At 34.3% G+C, this 24,475-nt stretch overlaps 1 pseudogene; it reads right to left on the minus strand.

The window, feature by feature from the left end:
* Positions 1-11,886: 11,886 nt before the first annotated feature.
* Positions 11,887-13,086, minus strand: LOC100014914 (actin, cytoplasmic 1-like; annotated as a pseudogene).
* Between the last annotated feature and the right edge of the window lie 11,389 nt (positions 13,087-24,475).

Raw genomic sequence — 24,475 nt, forward strand, 5'->3', positions numbered from 1 at the left:
GGAAATGTTATACAAAATAATCTTAATCTTCTTCCATAACCACATAGCATTTGACCTACCTGTATCAACAATTCTTACTGTCATAAACACAATTTCATATATATGGGAGGAAAAGGGAGTTGGTAGGACATAAAGTTCTTTGCTCGTGTATTATGTTTGTATTGGTGGGTATAAAGCAAAACTTTGCTTACTTCACAGTTAAGTCAATATTAGATGCATAAACAATCTACATGAGAATCAGTATTTTACCAGTGGATCATGGAAGTATAGATCTATAAAAACAGGACCTCAATACATGTCAGTCTACATTTCTCTTGGCCTTATTAACCAACATAAATTATTCCCATTTTCATGATAGGGACAAGAATACATGCTTTTTAATTAATCAATTGATCTATTAATTGTTGTAGGATCTCTATAGCAATAACTTGCTTTATCAAAGAATAATTTTGATTCAAAAGAGAACTTCCGATTGGTCCAGTGGAATGTGGGAAACCTTGGATATGCTTCTATAAGAAAATGTCTTCATAAACTTTTAAGCCACCAAAAGAATGACTAATATTTGCTTTTAGGGAATTTTTTGATTTTACATAATTCATATATTTCCCCAAAACATCATGCTATTCAAAATCAAGCAATGAAACCCAGAGAGTTTGTGAGGAAAAATGGGGTTAGAAGCACAACTTTCTAAGGGAAACAATAAAATAGATTGAAGCAAAATTTAAAAAATAAAAGCATAAGATTGTGTATATATATATATATATATGTATATATATATGTAGATATATATTAAATAATACCATATAAATACTATGATAAATATTGATCAAATTCAGGGCTTTGGGTTGCCATGCCAATCTCAGACCAGAATTTAGAGAGGAACGAAGTGAGGTATATATAGGTGGGATGGGTCAATATTTCTCTTCTTGCAACTTTACTTTGTCAAAAATATATATTTATACATTTGACATTTTATCTTAACAATGACCTGAAATTTGCTTTGTAGAAGGGGATGTTAGAAAGATTGAAGCTTCTGAGTTATTGTGAAGTAGTATGCTTTTTATATATTCTCTGCTTCTTGGAGGAGAAATCTGTTTTTGCTCCAGTCTTTTGTTGAATATAATATTTATAACAATATGGTATGAAAAAGATGCATTTCATGTTTCTGCTTTTCTGTGTTTGGTTGTAAAGATTTTATGTTCTATTATATGATCAGTTTTTGTGCAGGTGTCATGTACTGTTAGGGAAAGGTAAATTCCTTTCTATTTCCATTTAGTTTTCTCCAGAGGTCTATCAAAGGTAACATTTTCTAAAATTCTATTCACCTCTTTGACTTATTTCTTGTTATTTTTATTTGCTTTATCTAATTCTGAGAGGGGGAATTTAACAACCCCTACTAATATAGTTTTATTGTCTATTTTCTTCTGTAAGGCATATACATTTTCCTTTAGAAATTTGAATGTTATGCCATTTCATACAGATATGTTTAATCTTCAGTTACTTAAATATCCTAGGTACTTTAAGGTATCTTAGGTCCTAGATTCCCAGCTGGTCCTGGTCCATTTCACAAGCAGTGACAACAGATTTCAGGAAGGGACCAGAGTCAAACAACTAATTTCTACTCATCCTGGATCTTATATCTTGTCCATGATGTTATAACAAGTAGGATTTTGATTGGACAGCCTGAGTCACGTGTTCTGACATCTAGGCAGGCACATAATCATTTCACAACACATGAAGTAAGAAACTGCCTTTCACTTTGCATCCTACCTTAATGCCCATGTTCCAACTGTGATTTATATTTTATATTAATTTCATAGAGTGATACAAGAAAATTATGAGTTAAAAGTTTTATCAAATGAAGCACAAAAATACTGAATAAAATAATAATTTAGTTTTTTTTTTTAATTATCTAATGGCAAAAGAGACAAAAAAAATTACTGAATAAAAGAATTCTTAAAAAATCAGAGTTAGCCAAATGGAAAAAAAAAAGTACAAAAGCTCACTGAAAAAATTAATTTTTAAATATCATGATTGGGCAAGTAAATAATAATGAATCCATCAACACAATGAAACAATAAAAAAGGTCAAAAGAATTAAAAACATAGAAGGAAATATAAATACATTGCAGTAGTTCTTTGGTATTTATCATTAATTCATTCCAGAAGGTAGGTAAAGTGCCAAATTAAATTTTTCCACAAGGAATAATATAAAATTGAATTAATCTCTTCAAGATGCCCAGAAAATCCAGATCCTATAAGGTATTATGTGCATAAGTGGAGTTGTATTTTACTAAACAAACATTAATAATATATAGACATAAATTAAAAATAATTAGATAAATAAAATATTTTTAACTTGTTTAACTGTATTGAGAGGAACTCATGGCCTAAGGGAGTGGTGGGGAGGAGAAATGTTATTGTCTGGAAAAGGAACCCTCTTCCATAATATCTGAGTACAACTGCCCTTCTAGAATTCTTTCTCTTTCTTTTTATCTGTCCCTTATAATCACTTAACCCTGCTTGAAATTCACCAGGTGTAAGCTTCACAAGAAAACTATAGGATGATATTTGTTTTTTGTGTATTCAAAAATTCTTCTAAAGTGGGAAATGGTCTGGTCATTTAACAAATTTATAGTTCTGCTTATTAAAGATTTATGAGGGTGGTATTTTTCAACAAAATTTTGTACTTCCACCCATTTTGCACACAATTCATTGAATAATGAAGTGGGGACAACCTGCTCTGCTTCCTCCTTACCTGAAGAAAACTTCCCTAGCACTAGCTATTGCTGCTCTCTTTGAAGTTCCTGTAGCTTCTCAGGGTTGAGCTCTTCTTTATATTCCTGAACTAATACACAATTCTTTGTTTCAACTGATATAGGCATATGCTTCCCAAGATTACAATGCCAACAAGTTCTAGCAAACCTGTTGAGTGCCAAGCAAATGTTGAATACTATGACAATTTTTTCTCATTAAAATGTGTTGAATATGAAATTCAATGAGTTCCCAAACCATCGAGTACTAAGATTTGATTGTATTAGAAAAACAACTGATCTGGAAAATAGATCAAGGAGAGATAATTTAAGAATCATTGAACTCTCTAAAAGCCATGATTAAAAAAAAGTTTAAATGTATTTCAAGAAATTCTGAAGGAAAACTACTCTGACATCATACTACCATAGGGCAAAGGAGAAATGGAAATAACTCACTCAACATTTCTTGAAAGAGACCTCAAAATACAAACTCCTATTGTCAAGGTTCTAGATCAAGGAGAAAATATTGCAAGCCAAAAGAAAGACAAAATTCAAATTTAATAGAACCAGAGTTAGATGCACTCAAGATTTAGCAGCTTCCATATGTGCTTTAAATCATTGTTGGTTAGAGAAATTAAAATGAAAATAATTGAGATATCACCTCATACTAATCAGAAAATATGAATATTGGAAGAGTTGAGGAAAAATAGGAACACTAATAAATTGTTGGAATTATGAACTAGTCATTCTGGGGAATAATTTGAAACGCTGTTCAAAAGGCTCTAAAACTATGCTTACTCTTTGAAATAGAAGTACCCCTGTTAAATCTATATTCCAGAAAAAGAAAATGAACTTATATGTAAATATTTATAGCAACTCTTTTTGAGTTAGTAAAGAATTGGAAATTGAACATATGTTCATTAATTAAGGAACTGTTGAACAAGTTATGGCATATGGTTGTTATGGGAGTTACTTGTTACTTGAACTAGGATTGATAATAAAGGTTTTACTGATAACAGGCTATTGGTCAATAATAGGCCTCACCTATAGATGCTGTTTGAATGCAATCTAACTACTAAAAGTGATATAACCAATATTTTGTTTATTAAACTTATTAACTTCAAAAGAAGAATAGTAAGAGTCCCTAAATCTAATAAATCTATTTTCTCCACCCCAAATCCCACTATGAGTCCTCACAGACTTTCTTCCTAGAGTTGAAGGCTCCTCTATTTTTACTCTATCTCTCTCTACCACAAGAAATCTAGCTAACTAAACCTGAACTTCCAGTCCACTAAATAATAGAGACCAGTAAAGAGTTTGCTACGATAAGCTCACTATATTGGTAATGAGTTCACCCTTGTGGCCATGGCCACTTCGAGATGGTTGGGCTCTTCTCATTGGTAAAATTACTAGTTCTTCATAGCATACCCAAACACAGAATTCCGATGCTAAAGAAATTGCCACAGCCACAGTATCAAAGAATCTGATAGCTGCAGTAAGGGATGCAAATACTCTGTGAAATATCTTGATGCCAGGTAAAACACAAGAACCTTAAGGTGTTAGTCAGGAAAGATAGTTACCTCCTTTTGGCCTATATAAGATGGCTCTCAGGAAGTCAGTCTCTGCTCTACTTGGTGTCCAGTAATCAATGGACCCTTTGGGTCTTCAGGTTCTGCCTTTTATCCCTCCCCCCAATTCTGGAACCTTTCTTTCAATTCCATGCATGCATTCAGACCTTTCTGCAAACTTTTGCTTTGTCTTATGCATATGCCTCGTTTTGCAAACTTTCCTTCATTTTCCCCCTTAAAGGGGTACAATTATACTTTAGGAAATTATGAGGGAGATGGTTTGAGGGGGGAAATACACAAAGAAAAACCTATATTAATTGATACAAAATAAAGTGAAAACAGCTCAATAATGGCAATATTATAACAAAGATAACTGTGAAAGAATTGGCTACTCTGACTGATGGAATGCTATCAACCTCTAGAGAGAGACTTGATGAAATTTGAGTACAAATTAAAGTATAACTTTCTCATTTTGTATTTTTTTTGTTATGTCTATGTAGAAATGTGTTTTTCATGATTTTACATGTATAATTCATATGATTTTCCTTGCCTTCTCAGTGCTTTGTGGAGAAGCAGGGGGAGAAAAAATTTGAAACTCAAAATTTAAAAAGAAAAGAATATTAAAATAAATTAATTTAGTTTTTAAAGAAGAATTTACCAGGGCACCTTGGAGCCTTCCTAATTTAGGTAACCTTCTCTAACCAAATGGCACATAAATTTACTTATCTGACCATAATTTCTTCCCTGAATTCATGCTTATAATTTCAATTGCCTGTTGGGCTATCTTTGTGTACCTTAAGATAGATCAAATGAAAGATACCATTTTCCTCACTACATCTACCTTTCAACTAGTGTTTTCTGATATATTGAAGATACCACCAATATCTTAGTTGCCTTCATTAAAATTATCAATCATATTTAATTACTACTAATAGAAATTACTAATTTCTATCATTCTCATATGTAATCATATGCAAAATTTTTTCAATAATACTACAATAACATCTCTTTTCTCCTTTCCTTTGTGTCATTTTATTTCTCATCACTCTCATCAGTACATAACCTGGTCAGTTCCAATGGCATTCTTAGTTTCAATTCCTTCATTCTCTCCTCTTTTGTAATACACCCCATCCAGCTACAAAAGAAATATTCTTATGCTATCATTCCACGGATCAAACATTACAATGTTTCTCTATTGCCCTTTAGTTAACTGCAAACTTCTTAATTTATAATATAAAGATTTTCACTTTCTGCTTCCAATCTTACTTTTCAGGCTTAATAAGTATTATTATTTGTCTCACAATATGCTCCAGCCAAAGTGGAAAATGAGCTCTTCGCTGAATTCAACAGTAAATACTCTGCCTTTATGCATTTACATAGTTCAACAACCATGCCAAAGAATGGACATATTATTGAAGGATCTAAATTATATCTATCTTGACAACCTAACCAAAAAAAGTTTGTTCATTTTAATGAAAAACTTACTCATCATTTCCCCTTGAAAAAAGGGTTGACAAAACTGATTTTTATCATGTACCCAACAGATACAAAACCATAATTTCATGGGCCATTTGGTTACTTATATTACCATGCTCATGATGAATATTTGTGAAAAGACTGTCCTGAAAATAATTGCAGTGTATGTACTAATATTAGTTGCTGAGTATGAAGTGGAAAAAAAATTAGATATCTATGTCTACATCCATCTATCTCTCTATCTTCTACTAACTTAAATGACACTTTGGAAGTGGTGGATATGATGAGTAAAATAGGGATCAAGGAATGAGTTTCCAATGATTTTTAGAATATACAAGCCTCTTGTTTATATTGAAGGATTATTTTCAGTGAGAAAAAATATTGGGAGGTAGTGAATATGGCAAACACCAAATTACATCATGAAAAATTGAAAGAGGATATTAATGATATGATAGTCATTTACTGAATCAGCAATTTGGGTATAGTCAGATATTGACTTGATAGATTAAAGCCCAAAATTAGTTTGAAGCTAAAAGAATGAGTAAAAATGAAAAAAAAATATATAAATCATAATAACTAAATTAATTAAAAGATAACTATATTAAAATAATTAAATAAAGTAAAATAACTTCATTCTGACTCATTCATTATCAGTGATGAAAAATTTATATGGAAGGAATAAAGGAAATATATACAAAATATGATATTTTGATGCAGAAATAGAACAATTTGAATAATTTATTCAACAATTTATTAAGTGCTAGGGAAGAGGGTAGTGTTTTTTATCATAAGTTCTTTAGAATTATCTTGGAATTTTCTATTCCTGAGAATAACAAAGTTATTTACAATTGATCATCACACAATATTGCTGTTATCATTCTCTCCTGGCACTGCTCATTTCATTTTGCATCAGTTCTTGAAAATCTTTCTAAGCCATTCCTAAAGCATCTTTGTTATCATTCCTTATAGCACAATAGTGGTATATTCCAATCATATACCACAATTTTTCAGTCATTCCCCAAAAGAAGACTATCCTGTCAATTTCTAATTCTTTCCCTCAACAAAAAGAACTGCTATAAAAATTTTTAACAAATGGGTACTTTTACTTTAAAAAAAATAACTTTGGAGTACAAACCTAGTAGTTGTATTTCTGAGTCAAATGATATTAAGCTTAGTTCTAATTGTTCTCCAGAAGGGTTAGATTAGCTCACAATTCCAGCAACAGTGTGTTAGTATCCCAATTTTTCCAGATTCCTTACAACATTTTTCATTTTACTTTTCTCCCACATTAGTCAATATAATAGAAGTTCAGTGGTAGCTCAGCATTTTTTTTTAATTTTGCATTTCTCTAATCAATAATAACAGAATATTTTTATGATTATAGTTTGGATTTCTTCTAAAAACTGCCTGTTTATATCTTTTTATAATTTATAAATGGGGAATTACTCATGTTCTTATAAAATACTCTGTGCTTATGAGAAATTAGGCATTTATTAGAAAAAATTGCTTATGCACTAATTTCATTGAAGAAAATGATAATGAGGCAACAATCTATCAAAATTAATGGGATACAGCCAAGGCAGTAATCAGAGGTGAAATTTATATCCCTTAGTTCTTAAAGCAATAAATTTTAGAAAAAAAAGAGATCAGTGAATTGAGCTTATAAATTAAAAATCCCCAAATGAAGAATAAATTGGAAATGATAAAAATCAAAGGAGAAATTGATAAAAGTGAAAGCAAAAGAACAACTAAGAGATGGTTCTTAAAAAAAATAAAATAGATGAAGTATTGGCTAATTTGATTTTTAAAAAGAAAGAAAATCAGTTTACCAGTGTCAAAATTAAAAGGATGAATATATCTCTAATGAAGAGGAAATTAAGGAAATTAAGAACCATTTTGCCCAACTATATGACAATATATATGACAATCTAGGTGAAATGAAGAATATTTACATAAATATAAATTGCCTAGATTAACAGAAGAGGAAACAGAATACTTAAGTAATCCATTGTTAAGAAAAAGAAATTTAACAAGCCATCAATAGGAAAAAAAATCCCAGGGCCAGATGCATTTACAAGTGAATTCTATCAAACTTTTAAAGAACTAATCCCAACATAATAAAAACTACTTGACAAAATAAGCAAAGAAGTAGTCTTACCAAATTCTTTTTATGAAACAAATATGGTCCTAATACCTAAACAAAGAAGACCAAAAACAGAGAAAGACAATCATAGACCAATCTCTTTAATGAGCATAGATGAAAAAATCTTAAATAAAATTCTAAGAGACTACAGAAAGTTATCAAAAGGATTATTCACTCTGACGAGGTGGGATTTGTTACAGGTATGTAAGCCCTGAATTAACATTAGGAAGACCATCCACATAAATGACCATATCAATAGCCAAACTAATAGGAATTACATGATTATCTCCATAGATGCTGAAAAAGCCTTTGACAAAATACAACACCCATTCCTATTGAAATCAATAGAAAGTATAGGAAAGAAGGGCCTTTCCTCAAAATAATAAGCAGTATTTATTTAAAACCATCTGAAGGTATCATTTGCAGTGGGAATAAGTTAGAAGCCTTCCGAATAAGATCAGAAATGAAGCAAGGATGCTTTTTATCACTACTATTATTTAATATTGTATTAGAAATGCTAGCAGTAGTAATTAGAGAAGAAAATTAAATTGAAAGGATTAAAGTAGACAACAAGGAAACTAAACTATTAATTTTGCAGATGATATGATGGTATACTTAGATAATCCTATAAAATTATCAAAATAGTTAGTTGAAATAAATAACTTTAGAAAAATTGCAGGATTAAAAATAAAGCCACATAAATCATCAGCATTCCTATATCTATATATTTCCAACAAATATCAACACAAGAATTATAAAGACAAACTCCATTTAAAATCACTCTAGACAAAATAAAATATTTCAGAATTTAGCTGCCAAGACAAGCACAGGGATTATACAAACACAACTAGAAAACACTTTACACACAAATAAAACTAGATTGAAACAATTGTATAAACATTAATTGTTCATGAGTAAGAAGAGTTAATAAAATAAAAATGACAATCCTACTTAAATTAATTTACTTATTCCATCAAACTACCAAAAAACTATTATAGAATTAGAAAAGATAATAACAAAATTCAACTGGAAGAACACAAGATCAAGAATATCTAGGGAACTAATGGAATAAAGTTTGAAGGATGATGGTCTAGCAGTACCAGATCTTAAACTGTACCATAAAGCAGTGATCATCAAAACAATCCGATACTGCCTAAGAGATAGAAGGGTGGAATAGATAAATGGAATAGACTGGGGATAAATGACCTCAGCAAAACTAGTAACAAACATCAAAATCAATAAACCCAAAGATTCCAGTTTTAGGATAAGAACTCTCTATTTGACAATAACTGTTGGAAAAATTAGAAAACCGTATGTCAAAAATTAGGTTTATATGAATACCTGTGAGTGAAAAATTAAATTTTAATGTTGTCAGTAGTATCAACTTAATCATAATATGTAATTTTAAGATAGATAACTAATGTTAGGCTAACTGATTTGATTTTAATTAGCCTTTTGTTATTGTTTTAGCATAAATATTAAGGTTGAATTAATTAAGTAAGATGACTGAATTAATATATATTAATCATTGCTAGAATAGATCTTAGTGTCAGCCCCACCCTTTAAATTTGCTATACCATCAGCACCATCAACAATAATTGTGGTCTTAAACTTGTGATCCAGTATACATCACTAGGCCTGACCTGAGGTTTGAAGCTTGGTACCACCCAACACCACCCACTTTTATCATTTGAATAATTAGGTCAGGCTCCCCTACTCCCACCTTGTCTATCAAGTGACCTTCAAGTCATCATCAAGTGACTTCTACAAAGAAGTACATCCTGCTCTATTCTTAACATGGTCTTGAATTATTTTAAATTTGGTATATATGTTATGATATTCTTTGTGTTATATAGGAAAGTCTCTCACAGTGCTCTGGGTCTTTTGGACTTGACCAAAAGTCCGGCTTTATTGTGAGACTTGCCCTCTTACAATAAGCCTATTTCTTTATGTCTTGGAGACTTTGTTTATCATTTTTGTCCCTGTGGTTAGAAATTGCGCAACATACCTCACAACCTATACCAAGATAAGTTTAATGGGTAGATGATTTTAACCTAAAGAGGGATATTATGAGTAAATTAGGGGAACATAGAATAGTTTACCTGTCAGATCTGTGGAGTACGGAAGATTTTAAGATCAAGTAAGGTTTAAAATGAATAAATCTGATTATGTTAAATTAAAGAGTTTTGGCACAAACAAAACCAATGCAAACAAAATTAGAAGGGAAACAACAAACTTGGGGGGAAATTACATAACACATTTCTCTGACAACGGTCTAATTTCTCAAATATACAAAGAACTAAGTCAAATTCATAAAAAATCAAATCACTCCCCAATTAACAAATGGCCAAGGGACATGATTAGGCATTTTTCAGATGAAGAAATCAAAATTATCAATAATTATATGAATAAAATGTTCTAAATCCCACCTGTTTAGAGAAATGAAGATCAAAACAACCCTGAGGTGCCATTTTATACCTAGAAGAGTGGCCAATATGACAGTAAATGAAAATAATAAATATTGGAGGGGATGTGGCAAAGTTGGGACACTAATGCATTGCTGGTGGAGTTGTGAATTGATCTGACCATTCTAGAGGGCTATTTTGGAATCATGTCCAAAGGGCCTTAAAAGAATGTATGCCCTTTGATCCAGCAATACCACTAATGGGTTTATAACCAAAAAAGATTTAAAAAAAATCTGGGCAGGGACCTGTTTGCACAATAATATTTATATCTGTGCTTTTTGTGGTAGCAAAAAATTGGAAAATGAAGGAGTTCCCCTCAATTGGGGAATGGTTGAACAAATTGTGGTATATGATGGTGATGAAATACTATTGTGCTATAAAGAATAATGAATTGATGGATTTCTACAAGAACTGGAAAGACCTACATCATCTGATGTGTAGTGGAATAAACAGAAATAGGAGATTATTATACACAGAAACTGTAACCTGGTGGGACAATGAAAGGTAATTGACTCTGCTACTAATAGCAATACAATGATCCAAGACAATTCTGTCGGACTTATGAAAAAGAATGTATCCACAGCTAGAGAAAAAACTGTGGGAATAGAAATACAGAAGAAAACATGATTTATCACTTTTTTATATAGGTATTTGATTTGGAATATTGGTTTTAAAGGACTACTCTTTTACAAAAATAATATGGAAATGTGTTCAAGTGATAATAATATACATATGCATAACCCAGTGGAATTGCTTGTCAACTCTGGGAGGGGGAGAGTGGTGAGGAAAGGGAGAAAATATGATCTATGTAATAATGGAAAAAAATTTTTTTTCTTTAATGTGGGCACTTTTATTTGAACTGGTCTTAAGTCAGTGTACAGGTAAAGCTCCTCCCCTCCCCCAAGTACTGGCACCAATTTCATTAACTCCCAGGGAGACTGTTAAAGTCTTCATTCACATCTATGTTGGGGACAGGGAGAGAATTTAGGGAGCCATTCATTATGGCTGACAATTAAAAAAAAAGGAACAAGTATTAAGGCAGAAGATACAAAAAGTTTTTTTTTTTTAAGGACTACATAATTTACACATAAAGCAATACTACTGCCACCCCCCACCCTCTCCCCCTGATCTGGATTTATGTTAAGTCGCTCTGCTCCTGTGGGAATAGAGCAAGACAGCCTTCATAGAGGCAAGTAACTCTCTGTAACAATGAATTATACAATATTTGGAATGACTTATTTAAAAAAATGTACAATCAGAGTCCTGAAGACGCACTGTAGAACTTTGGGGATGTTTGCCTCCAATATTACTTTAGACTGCTCATCACCTTCACCATTCCAGTTTTTAAATCCTGAGTCAAGCGCAAAAAAAAAAAAAAAAAAACAAAAAAAAACAAATAAAGTCATGCCAATCTCATCTCTTTTTTGGGGCAATTATCATGTCACACCCTTTGACCAAAAAAAAAAAACAACCAAGTAAAAACCACCAACAGTCCATTTAGAAGTATTTGCGGTGGACAATGGAAGGCCAAGACTCATCATACTCCTGCTTACTGATCCACATCTGTTGGAAGGTAGAGAGGGAGGCCAGGATGGAGCCTCCAATCCAGACAGAGTATTTGCGCTCAGGTGGGGCAATGATCTTGATTTTCATTGTGCTGGGGGCTAGGGCTGTAATCTCCTTCTGCATCCTGTCAGCAATGCCTGGGTACATGGTGGTACCATCAGACAATATGGTATTGGCATACAAATCCTTACGGATGTCAACATCACACTTCATGATTGAGTTGAAAGTAGTTTCATGGATTCCCCAGGACTCCATGCCTAAGAAAGATGGCTGGAAGAGAGCCTCTGGTCACCAGAACCTCTCATTGCCAATGGTGATAACCTGACCATCAGGGAGCTCGTAGCTCTTCTCCAGAGAAGAGCTGGATGCAGCAGTGGCCATCTCCTGCTCAAAGTCGAGGGCCACGTAACACAGCTTCTCCTTGATGTCACGCACGATTTCCCTCTCAGCTGTGGTGGTGAAACTGTACCCTCTCTCAGTCAGGATCTTCATGAGGTAATCCGTCAGATCACGGCCAGCCAAATCCAGATGGAGAATGGCATGGGGAAGGGCATAACCTTCATAGATGGGCACAGTGTGGGTCACACCATCACCGGAGTCCATCACGATACCAGTGGTACGACCAGAGGCATACAGGGACAGTACAGCCTGGATGGCAACGTACATAGCTGGGGTGTTGAAGGTCTCAAACATGATCTGTGTCATCTTTTCTCTGTTGGCTTTGGGGTTCAGGGGGGCTTCTGTGAGCAGTACACGGTGCTCTTCATTGTAGAAAGTGTGATGCCAGATCTTCTCCATGTCATCCCAGTTGGTGACAATACCGTATTCAATGGGGTACTTCAGGGTCAGAATACCTCTCTTGCTCTGGGCCTCATCCCCCACATAGCTGTCTTTCTGGCCCATACCCACCATCACACCCTGATGTCTGGGGAGCCCCACAATGGAAGGGAAGACAGCCCAAGGGGCATCATCTCCTGCAAAGCCAGCTTTGCACATACCGGATCCATTGTCAACAACGAGTGCAGCAATATCATCATCCATGGTGAACTTTGAAGTGGCAAGTTTAAACCTTTAAGAGAGGAGGTGGTACCGCACCTGGAGGCAGGGGGGAGGCAAGTGCAAGCTGGGTGAAAGACCTCACAGCTTGGAAAAAAATTTTTTTTAAATAGAAAAAGAAAAGAAATTTTTTTTTAAAATTGCTGTATTCCCCTCACCCCATTTTTCTGCTTTCCGTCTAATCTTGGCTGCATTGGTCTGGTTTGTGCAAAAATGCTTTAGTTCAATACAATTAGAATTATCTATTTAATATGCTGTAATGGTGTCTATCTCTTTCTTGCTCATAAATTATTTGTTATTCATAATTCTGACTGGTAAATTATCCCACACCCCCATAATTTGCTTATGTTTAAGCATAAAACATAAGCATAAACACTTTATGTTTAAATCATATAATGCCCTCAGCTATCTTGTTCCCTTGGGTGAGTTAATCCAATTCACATTTACAACTATGATGACTCACTGTGTATTTTCCTCTATTCTACTATTTCCTCTTTTTCATCTTTCTCTCTCTCTCTCTCTCTCTTTCTCTCTTCTCTACCTGTCCTTGCTCAAAAGTGTTTCACTTCTAACTCCAATCTTCCCTCCTACCTTAGTGTCCCTCTGATAGTTTTCTCTTTCTGTTTCCCTGTAGGGTATGTGTAATTCACTCTTTGAGCCAATTCTGATGAGAGTAAAATGTAAGCATTACCCCACCTTCCTGCCATCTTCCTTCATTGTTTTCTTCTAAATTTGTATTTTCATCTTTCCTTTAATCATATTTACTTTCCACAGTAAGGTTCTTTTTTGTAATTTGCTCATTTTCCCAGACTATTTGTTGAATTTTTATTTTCTATTAAAGTTAGCCTCTACTCCTGGTGTGAGGAAGCACTGTCTTAAACTTGATTTTTTTTTTGTGCTACTATTTTCAAAGATAGTTTTAAAGTAAATTTTCAGTTCTTTCAAAGTTGGTGAGGTCATTGTTCTTCTGACCTGTCCCCTGGTATATGAGCAACCACAAGAACTCTTTTATACCTTGGACCAATATCAATGAATGCTGATCCTGCTAGTGCTCCTCCTTGCCCTGGGAATGAGACCCATAACCACATAAAAATAGAGTCTTGCTTCCAGTGCCAGTAAGAGTCTTCTGTTATCTCCTTCTGACCAGTTACCCCATCCCTTTAATTTCTCTAGAAGCTATTGCCAATATAGTTGCCCCCGAGGCCTGTTACTGATTTGCCAGGGTCAGGCCTATGCTGGAATGTGCTTCAGTCTCATTCTAGTGAGATAGACCTACCTTGTCTACATTCATATTTATCTTTGGAAGGAAAAGTGTTTCATTCCATCATTTTGTTGGATGTGTGACTGTAGAATTCTTTTTGAAGCATTATTTTCTTTTCTTTGGAGAAGAATTTGGGAGAGCTCAGATCAGTCCCTGTCTTCCATCTACCATCTTGGCTTTCCCCAAAAGTTTTACCTTGTGGTCAGAATTGAACTCAGATTTTCCTGACTGAAGACAAAATGCTTTATTCATTGGACCCCTTGATTATCTGTCAGAATCAGGCACCATTCTAAACAATATATATATATACATATATATATATATATACACATACATATTTAGATGTATGCACATATATTTATATGTATAAAACAGATAATAATTATAAATAATAGACCCTGTCTTGAAGGGGCTCATATGCTAATAAAGGAGAGAATGTTGAAATTTTAGCAACATAAGATATGTAGAAAATATGTGGAAGGTGATCTTATGGGGGAAGGTATTGACACTTGGAAATGACTCTCAAAGAACATGTTAATTATAAAAGCCCCACAGGGCACTAAAAGACTGTCTGCCCTTTGATCCAGCCATAGCACTGCTGGGTTTATATGCCAAAGAGATCATAAGGAAAAATATTTGTACAAGAATATCCATAGCTGTGCTCTTTGTGGTGGCAAAAATTTGGAAAATGAGGGGATGCCCTTCGATTGGGGAATGGCTGAACAAATTGTGGTATATGTTGGTGATAGACTTCTATTGTGCTCAAAGGAATAATGAAGTGGAGGAATTCCATGGGAATTGGAATAACCTCCAGAAAGTGATGCAGAGTGAGAGGAGCAGGACCAGGAGAAAATTGATACACAGAGACCGATAAAATGTAATATAATATATAATAGACTTCTCTATTATATATTTGATATGTATATAATATATAATATAATATACTTATCTATTAGCAGCAATGCAATGATCCAGGAATATTCTGAGGGACTTATGAGAATGAACGGTATTCACATCCAGAGAAAGAACTGCAGGAGTAGATACACAAAAGAAAAACAACTCTTTGAATACATGGGTTGAGGGCATATGGTTGTGGATGTAGACTCTAAATGAACATCCTAATGCAAATACCAACAACATGGAAATAAGTTCTGATCAAGGACACATGTAATACCCAGTGAAATTGCGCATCAGCTACGGGAAGGGTTGGGGTAGGGGAGGGAGGGAAATAATATGATTCTTGTAACCAAGGAATAATGTTCTAAATTGACTAAACAAATTAATTTTAAAAAACAGAGAAGGAAAGACTCACATAAAATTATGAAGAGTGAAATAAGCAGATCCAAGAAATTTTGAACCTAGTCTTAAATGAAGCCAGGAAAACTGAGATGCAGAGATAGAGGAGATTAGTCTACATATGGGGAAAAGTAGTACAATGTCCTAGAGATAGGCAATGGAATATTCTTTTTTTTTTTTTGTTTTTTTTTTAAATTTTAATATTATTTTATTTGGTCGTTTTCATACATTATTCACTGGAAACAAAGATCGTTTTCTTTTCCTCCCCTCCCCCCCCCCGCCTTTCCCTCTCCCATAGCCGACGCATGATTCCACTGGTTATCACATGTGTTCTTGACTCGAACCCATTTCCCTGTTGTTGGAGTTTGCATTATAGTGTTCATTTAGAGTCTCTCCTCAGTCTTATCTCCTCCAACCCTGTGGTCGAGCAGTTGCTTTTCAGCGGTGTTTTTACTCCCACAGTTTATCCTCTGCTTGTGGGTAGTATTTTTTTTTTTAGATCCCTGCAGATTGTTCAGGGAAATTGCATTGATACTTATGGAGAAGTCCATCACCAATGGAATATTCTTTAAGAGGAATAGTAAACAATTCAAAGTTGCTATTTCAAAAAATGTGTGTTGGAGTGCAAAGTATAAGAAGAGCAGAAAGGAGTAAGAGGACATGTTGAGAAGAGTTCTTATTCTGTACATTTCTAAAGAGAGGCATTTAAATTTCATCCTGGAGTCAAAGGAGAGTGGAGTTTAATGAGTAGAAGGGTGACATCATCAGAATTGAGGTATTTGAAAATTACTTTGTTTCTGCTGTATGAACAATCAATTGGAATAAGACAAGGAAATTAACCAATAATTCAGAATAAAATGTTGGGAGCCTCAATGAGGGTACAGGCTATGTAAGTACAAACAATAGATGTATGAGAGAGATATTCTAAAGGTAGAAAGTATGAAATTTCCAACTGAATGGGCACATGGTATGAATGAGAGTGAAGATTTCAGAAAGGTACTGAGGCTGTCAGTTTTGGTGACTAGGAGAATAGTGGTAGCCTAACTGTAATAAGGAAAAGTAGAAGTCTTGTAGGAAAGGTTATGGGGAGAATAATATATTCTATTTGAGATGTATCAACTTGAAATTCCATACTACATCTTTCTGCCTTTAAAGAGGGCACATGTCTAGAATGTACTTTCTCCTTACCTCAATTACCATAATGAAGAAATTCAAGTGCCTTAGTCAGCAAATATTTGAATTACTTATGAAGCAATGAGGCAGCTAAGGGTAATACCCTTTTAGAAAATGAAAGATTTTTTTTTTTTGATTTATGAAGAATGATAGAAGTTTATAAGCAGTATTGCCTCAAATATGAGAGAAGCAATAGAAGATGAAGCTGGTTTAAAAGCAGCTTGGAGAGGACCCAAGCAAAGTTTTCTCAAGAGATCTATTTATCTGAAGACAATTTAAGGATGGAAATGGAAGGAGGTAAATGAATTCAAGAAAAATAGATCTGAAAGACTTTTTAACATTATTTTAATGTTAAAGACTTTATGAAGTAGAGTGAAACCCACATGTATTCTTAACATCAAAGTACTGTATATGCATATTGAGGAGGTACATGTCACCTGTTTTGGTTAGCAACAAACATTTATTAAGTACCTACTATGTGCCACTCAATGTACTGTGTATTGGGGATATAAAAAAAGGTAAAGTCTGTTCTCAAGGATTTTGTAGTGTAATGTAGAACAATTAATCAACCCAAAAGTTATTAACACATTAATATTTACTAAGGACTTTACTAAGCATGGGGCATAGAAAAAAATGCAGTCTTTGCCCTTCAGGAACTTACAATCTAATTGAAAAGATAATATATTAATTAACAATGCACATCAAGCTACCTGCAGAATCAATACAAGGAAATTGAGAGAGTTCTACAAGTAATCTGGAAAAAACAAACATTTGTTAACTAAATATATATAATTAAAGGGATGTCATCAGAATTAAAAGGGATTGTGGAAGGCTTCCAGCAAAAGATAAGAACAAAAGGAAGCGAGGGATGTTGTTAGGTAGAGCAGATGAAGGAGAACATTCCAGGCACAGAGCTATAGGTAGGAGACTCATGGAGTCAAGGCATGGAATGGTCAAGAGGCCAGTGTCACTGGATGGAAGAGTATAAGAGTATGTGTCAGGGAATAAGACATGAGAAGAGTGGAAAAGTAGGAGAGGGCTAGGCAATGAAAGGCTTTGAATATAAAACAGAACATTTTGTATTTGATCCTGGAAGCAATGGGGAACCAATAGAGTCAAGGGGTGATGTGAACCGAGCTGCTCTTTAGAAAAATTACCTTCATGGCTTAATGTAAAATCAGAAGAGAGAGATCTAAGACAGGCAAACTCCCAGGAAGGATATTAACAACAGTCCATGATGTGGCAATGAGAGCTTGTACTAGACTTGTGGCAGTATTAGGAAAAAGAAAGATAGGGACCTATTGGAGAGATGTTGTGAAAGAGAAATCAACAAGCACTAGATAAAATATGGGGGTGAGATGTAGTGAAGAGTCCATGAGTACTCCCAGGTTGTGAGCCTCAAGGATGGTGTGGCTGATTTTGCTTTCTTTAATAAAAGGAAAGGTAAGAGGTAGGGAGAGTTTAGGGGGAAAGATAACTAGTTTTGCTTTGAATATAAAAATAAGATGTCTACTGTACTTGTAGTCTGAGATGTCTGAAAGGCAGTTGGGCATGCAATATTGGAGTTCAGCATAGAGATTGGAGCAGGATAGGTAGATTTGAGAATCATACAGTTAGGGTAATTAATTTCATGGTAGCTGATGAGATCAAGTGAAGTAATACAGAGGAAGAAAGGGAGAGGTTCCAGGACAGAACCCTGGGGAATACCTACTATCAGAGAGGAAGATCTACATGAGAATTCAGCAAAGGAGAGATAAAAGTAATCCTCAGATAGGTAAGACAAAGAGCAGGAGAAAGTTGTGTCCTGAAATCTTGATGAGAAGAAAGTATCAAGGTGAAGAGAGTGATCTTTAGGATCAAAGACTGTAGAAGAAGTAAGGAGAATGAGGATAGAGAAAAGCTCATTGTTTTATCAATTAAGTGATTATGAGTAAATTTTGAGACAGCAGCTTTAGTGGTGTGATCAGGCTAATAAATTGGATTGTAAGGGATTCATAAGATAACAGGAGGAAAGTGGAGTTCCCTGATTTTTTGAGGAATTTAGCTTCAAGAGTGAAAAATATATGTAGTCAATTAGCATGGAAGTAAGGATAAAGTGAAGTTTTGTTGTTGTTTTGTTATGTTTTGTTTTCAGGATGGGGGAGACATGAACGTATTTGTAAGCAGAAGGGAATGAATGAATAAGACAGAAATTGAAAATAAATAATGGTGTGGAGATGACAGAAGGGGAGATCTGTTGGAGGAAACAGGATGGAATTGGACCACTTGAACATGAAGGAGGATTCACTTCATTAAGGATAAAGCCTGTTATGTCAAAAATGTGTCTGGTCTGAAATAAAACAACTGAGACAAGCATCCAAGCCCATAACTCTTTATTAGAGGGATCTCGCCCCCACCAACAAAAAGGATCCTAGACCTTATTGTGGTCTGAGATCCTTGCCTTCTCCGGAGTACAGCTTTTATTCCCCTCAGTTTCCAATATTGTCCTTATATGCCTGGTCAGTCTTAGCATCAGTGCATTATCTCATTGGTTGATTCCAAACACTTGGTATACCCCCTGGTTATGTGGCTACCAAACAATAAGATGAACACATCACACCAGCCCTTGCAGTCCATTTTTAAGACACTCACTTTAATAATGTGTTCGGAGCAGCACAGAGTAGTCCAGTGATGGGCCCTGCACTGATATTGTTTTGGCCAAGCCCGCCTGACATGTGTCATGAAGGAAGTGATACAGGGTACATGGGGTTCTTAGTATATTGTGGGACTTTCCCCTGAGGCTTGCAGTATTCAGGTGGAGGCCTCCTTCAAGCTATGATACTATGTTAAAGTTTAACATAAAGCTTTTGAAAAGGCTTTTATTTTTAGAGACAACTTAATTATGAACTATAACTAGTTGCTTCTGATTATTTGTTAATGACAATTAGCCAATCACTATCTCTGTGGAATCACATTAAAGTAGACAATACTGATTAGAACTAATCATAGGGATAAAATTATTGACTTCAGATGGGCAGAGATCTACTTGAAATAGGTCTGGGGTCAAATTATTTCTTGCAGGCAACTTTATCATGTGAAATATGTGAAAAAGAGATAGTGGCAGAGGCATCTGAGTTATATGATATGAGGAAGAGGAAAGAAGAGGGAACTTACAGTTAATGGCTTCATTTTTTCTAAAAAAATATAAAGCTAGATTCTTAGCTAAGATTATGGGGGCATGGGGAACCATGGAAGGTTTGAAATTAAATGAAAGTTATTATGGAGAAAGGCATAGTGAGTTGAAAAGGGAGGCATAGTAGGATTCCCTAGTAACAGTGAGACCCAAAAACAGGTTGTGTAAAACAACTTGTGGTGGACCTAGTCAGAAGAGTTGTGTGATTTTTTTTTTCTCTTTCCATTCAGCACCATATATAGAGAAGCAAAGGCAGTAAATTGTGGTGGTGACTTGATTGGGTCTAATCAGTGATATGATAAGGGGTGTGGGGTGGGAATTCAACAACAATGTAGAGTTAAGTTGGTACCAAGGGATAATGATGGTGGCAAGTGCAATGGGAAATGGGAGAACCACTGTCAGATTGGAGGCTTGTTTCTCTATACTTCTTCTATTCAAAGACTGGAGATTAGATAGGAAAAGTGTACTTCTTGTAATAATACAAGTTGAACCTTCACAGCAAGAGAGGAAAATCCATTTATTCCCCACCAGCTTCCTCTTCCATTTCCCTCAGAGGAGAGGGAAGTAGGAGATGGAAGGCCTGAACTCAAAGCATAGGTTGCTTCTCTTTGCACTGGAAGTTCTCCATATCACACTGGGGAGACTAGGACTGAGATTTTTTTTTACTTTTATTTATTTTTTTTGCATGCAATATGTGATAAGTGAACCTACTTAAACTAATAACTCAAATGAGGATTACACCCTGGCCATAGTGACCTCCCTCTCTTTATTAGAGATCTAAGGGACAAAGCTGACCATTGGATATGGTCAATGTATAGGTTTGCTTTTGATGAACCATTTAAAAAAATCTTTATTTTCAAATTTTTATTATAAGGAAAGGCTTACTGGGGTTGAAAAGATGGATGTTTTCAAAAAAGAAAATACCAAAAGGATGGGTTAAAATATTTTAAAGATATTTTAAAACATTTTTAAAGTCTCCCTGCTATATTAGGAGACTTTTACTGTCTCTTGCAAGGGAGGGGTGTTACAGGACTGATTCTCTAAAGTTCAGCAATGGCTCTTCTTGGCAATAAGTGTGGTGGTAATGACTGCTCAGAATTCCCTCTTTGGTCCATGAACCATTGGTTTCCAACCCCTTCTCTAACCAGTTAGGGTAGATGGAAGAATCCTAGTGATTCCCTTGCAACTGCCCAAAAGGCACTCAGCATCCAACAAGAGAAGGAAGGTACACAGTACTTGAAGGTGGTTTGAAGTGATTTTACAAGAGGAGGCTGGTTATAAGATGGTAGCAAGAAGTAATAGACTTCCTGCCCAGCGTGGGAAATCCTTTTACTTGTATGGAAGATGCCTAGCCTGGTAAGCACCCTTACATTGGGAAATATGTTGCACCCTACAGGAGATTGTAGACACAAAGTCTGAGCCTCCACTCTGAAGACTTTTTACCTGATGAGGCAAAGACAAGATGCATCTGCATTAGAGAAATTATACTTGGAAATCTGAACAGAAAATGACACATTTTGAGGGTACCAAGGGAATAATTGTCAAGATATCTGAAACAGAAGATAATATTGGCAAGGAAAAAAAAACTTCATCTTACTGATGAGAAAAATATCAGAGAAAGAACACCATATGCCTACTTCCCCATTTATATATTTTTAAAATTATGGGACTCATCTACACTCACATAGAGCATTTATTTTATGAGGACACTAGAAGGGAAAAAAAAACAGGTTTTTAAAAGAGACATTCCATAGTAAATAACCTGTCTACTATCTCACAGTTGATTTAAAGATGTAGAGAATACAAAATGCCACTGTTATTTTTTTATGACAAAAATACATGTGATTCAGTAGAGCAAAATGCTGTCATAAATTTTCTCTTCGAATATCATATATCCATGTATTAAAATTATTCAGGATTCCATGAAAAATATAATATAGATGACCTTTTTATATGACCCTATCGATGAACCAAAAACTAGTGATAGCCACTCTCATTGAAGGATGTTAAGTGCAGAGTTCAAGTTCAAGATGTTTTCCCTATAGATTGATGTTGAGCTTCCTTCCCTATAAGGATGACATCATGCTAATTACATCCAGTTTAAAACACTGCAGAGTCTCCTGGGTATAACATAAAATTAGATGATCTAGCCACACACACACATACACACACACACACATACACACCTTCACACCCTATCCCAACACACACAAACACACAAACACATTACAACATAGTCACTTTCTCTAGAAGATATATTTGTTCCTAAAAATCACTGTACATTGAAAATTTGTACAATAAAATAAACAATATTTATGTTGAATATGAGGTTATGAATCTACCTTCCAAGATAAACCTAGGAACTAAATGACCACAATTACAAAACACTTTTCACACAAATACAGTCAGATCTAAACAATTGGAAAAAATTTAATTGCTCATGCCAACATAAAAAAGTTTATTCCAACAAATTACCCCAAAAGTGTCTCATAGAGCTAGAAAAAATAATAAAATTCATCTGGAAGGACAAAAGGCCTGGAATATCAAAGGGATTAACTGAAAAAATGAAGTGAGATGGCTTAGCTGTACCAGATCTCAAACTATAATCTAAAGAGACAAGGCATCAAAACAACCAGGAACTGCCTAAAAAATAAAGTGAAAGACCAATGGAATAAATTAGGCACTCAGCATGCAATTATAAAGAACCATAGTAAATTGTTTTTTGATAAAACTCAGATTCAAGCTTTTTGGAAGAACACACTATTTGACAAAAACTACTAGTAAAATAAAAATGGTGTAGCAGACATTAGGGAGAAACCAACACCTCATACTATATACAAAAGTAAAGTGAAAATGGATACATCATTTAGAAATGAAGGGAATTATTACAAATTAGGGGTGTACCAAGTGTTTAACAATCAGAACTATGGATAATGGGATAATATTTGAGTTAAAAAAGACTTAGTGCACATAATAAAATGTCAAATAAATTACTTTGACTACATTATGTTAAAAAAGTTTCTGCACAAACCAAATACAACCAAGATTAAAATGCAAACAACAAACAGGAGAAAAATTGTTATAGTAAATCTATCTGATAAAGACTTTTTTCTCAAATATATAGATAACTAAGTCAATTTAATAAGAATACAAAGCATTTCCCAATTGACAAATGGTCAAAGGATATAAATAGGCAATTCTCAGATGAAGAAATTAAAAGTCATGTGAAAAATGCTCCAAATCAGTACTAATTAGGGAGATGCAAATTAAAACAATTCCAAGGTACCATCTCACATCTATCAGACTGGCTAACATGATCAAAAAGGAAAGTGATAACTGTTAGATGTGATTTGGAAAAATTGGGACACTATTACACTGTTGGTAGAGCTATGAATTAATTAACCATTTATAGAGAACAATCTGGAATCATGCCCAAAGGGCCATAACTCTGTGGATATTCTTTGACTCAGTAAAATTGTTACTAGGTCTGTATCTCAAAGATATTAAAAATAAGAGAAAAAACCTACTCATACAGAAATATTCATAGCAACTCTTTTGTGATGGTAAAGAGCCAGAAATGGAAGGGATATCCATCAATTAGGGAAGGGCTAAGCAAGTTGTGCTATGTGCTAGTAATGGAATATTATTGTGCCATATGAAATTACAAACAAGATGATTACAAAAAAAAAAAAACTTGGAAAAGACATGTGAGGTAATACAAAGTGAAGTGAGCAGAACTAGGAGGACTATAACAACACTACTGCCTGATTAGCAGCTGAGAATTAATTTCCTATTAGCAACAAGGCAAAGATCCAGGACAACTCCAAAGATTCATGGCAAAAAAAAGAATATCGATCATCATAGAAGGAACTGACAGAGTTTGAATGCAAATTGAAGCACGCTATTCTTTATTTCTTCCATGATGTTTTCTCTAGTATAAGCAGTATGTCTATGAATAATTTTTAAATGAGTATCACTTAGAGAATAAAGGAGAAGAGAAGACATGGTCTATATTTGCAGTTCACAAAAAAATAATTTTGATGGCCCCATTAAGTATCCTATCCTTCAGCAAATCCTTACTGTCTTTCACTATCCTGTTTACCTTCTTCTGATTTATCAATGTCATTTCCAAATTGTGACATACACATCTGAATAAACCATCCAAATTTAGTGCAACTGTTTAATGGGGCAGTTCGAGATACCAAGAAGGTAGTCCTGGAATTTTGAAAAATATCAAAAAGATCAGCTAACTACTTCTTTCTGAAGACTAAACCTCATATCTAACATGGTCAGTGAGTATTTAGGAAGTGTTCATTTATTTACAGCATGGACATGGTGCTAATTAGCTCTTTATAACCTAGGAAGGTAACCTCTTCCATTATATACTGCTCCAATTAACAGAAAGTTCTTTGTTCTATTGAGTCAGAATTGCACTATCTTGTAAAGGTTCCTTAAAAAAATAATTCCTTAATATTTAATAACCATTTTTATAGGGTAGGTAGAGAAACAAAGTATATTATAATTTAAAATGCCAATTTGAGATAGGA

Source organism: Monodelphis domestica, chromosome 3 (genome assembly GCF_027887165.1).
Source record: "Monodelphis domestica isolate mMonDom1 chromosome 3, mMonDom1.pri, whole genome shotgun sequence".
NCBI lineage: Eukaryota > Metazoa > Chordata > Mammalia > Didelphimorphia > Didelphidae > Monodelphis > Monodelphis domestica.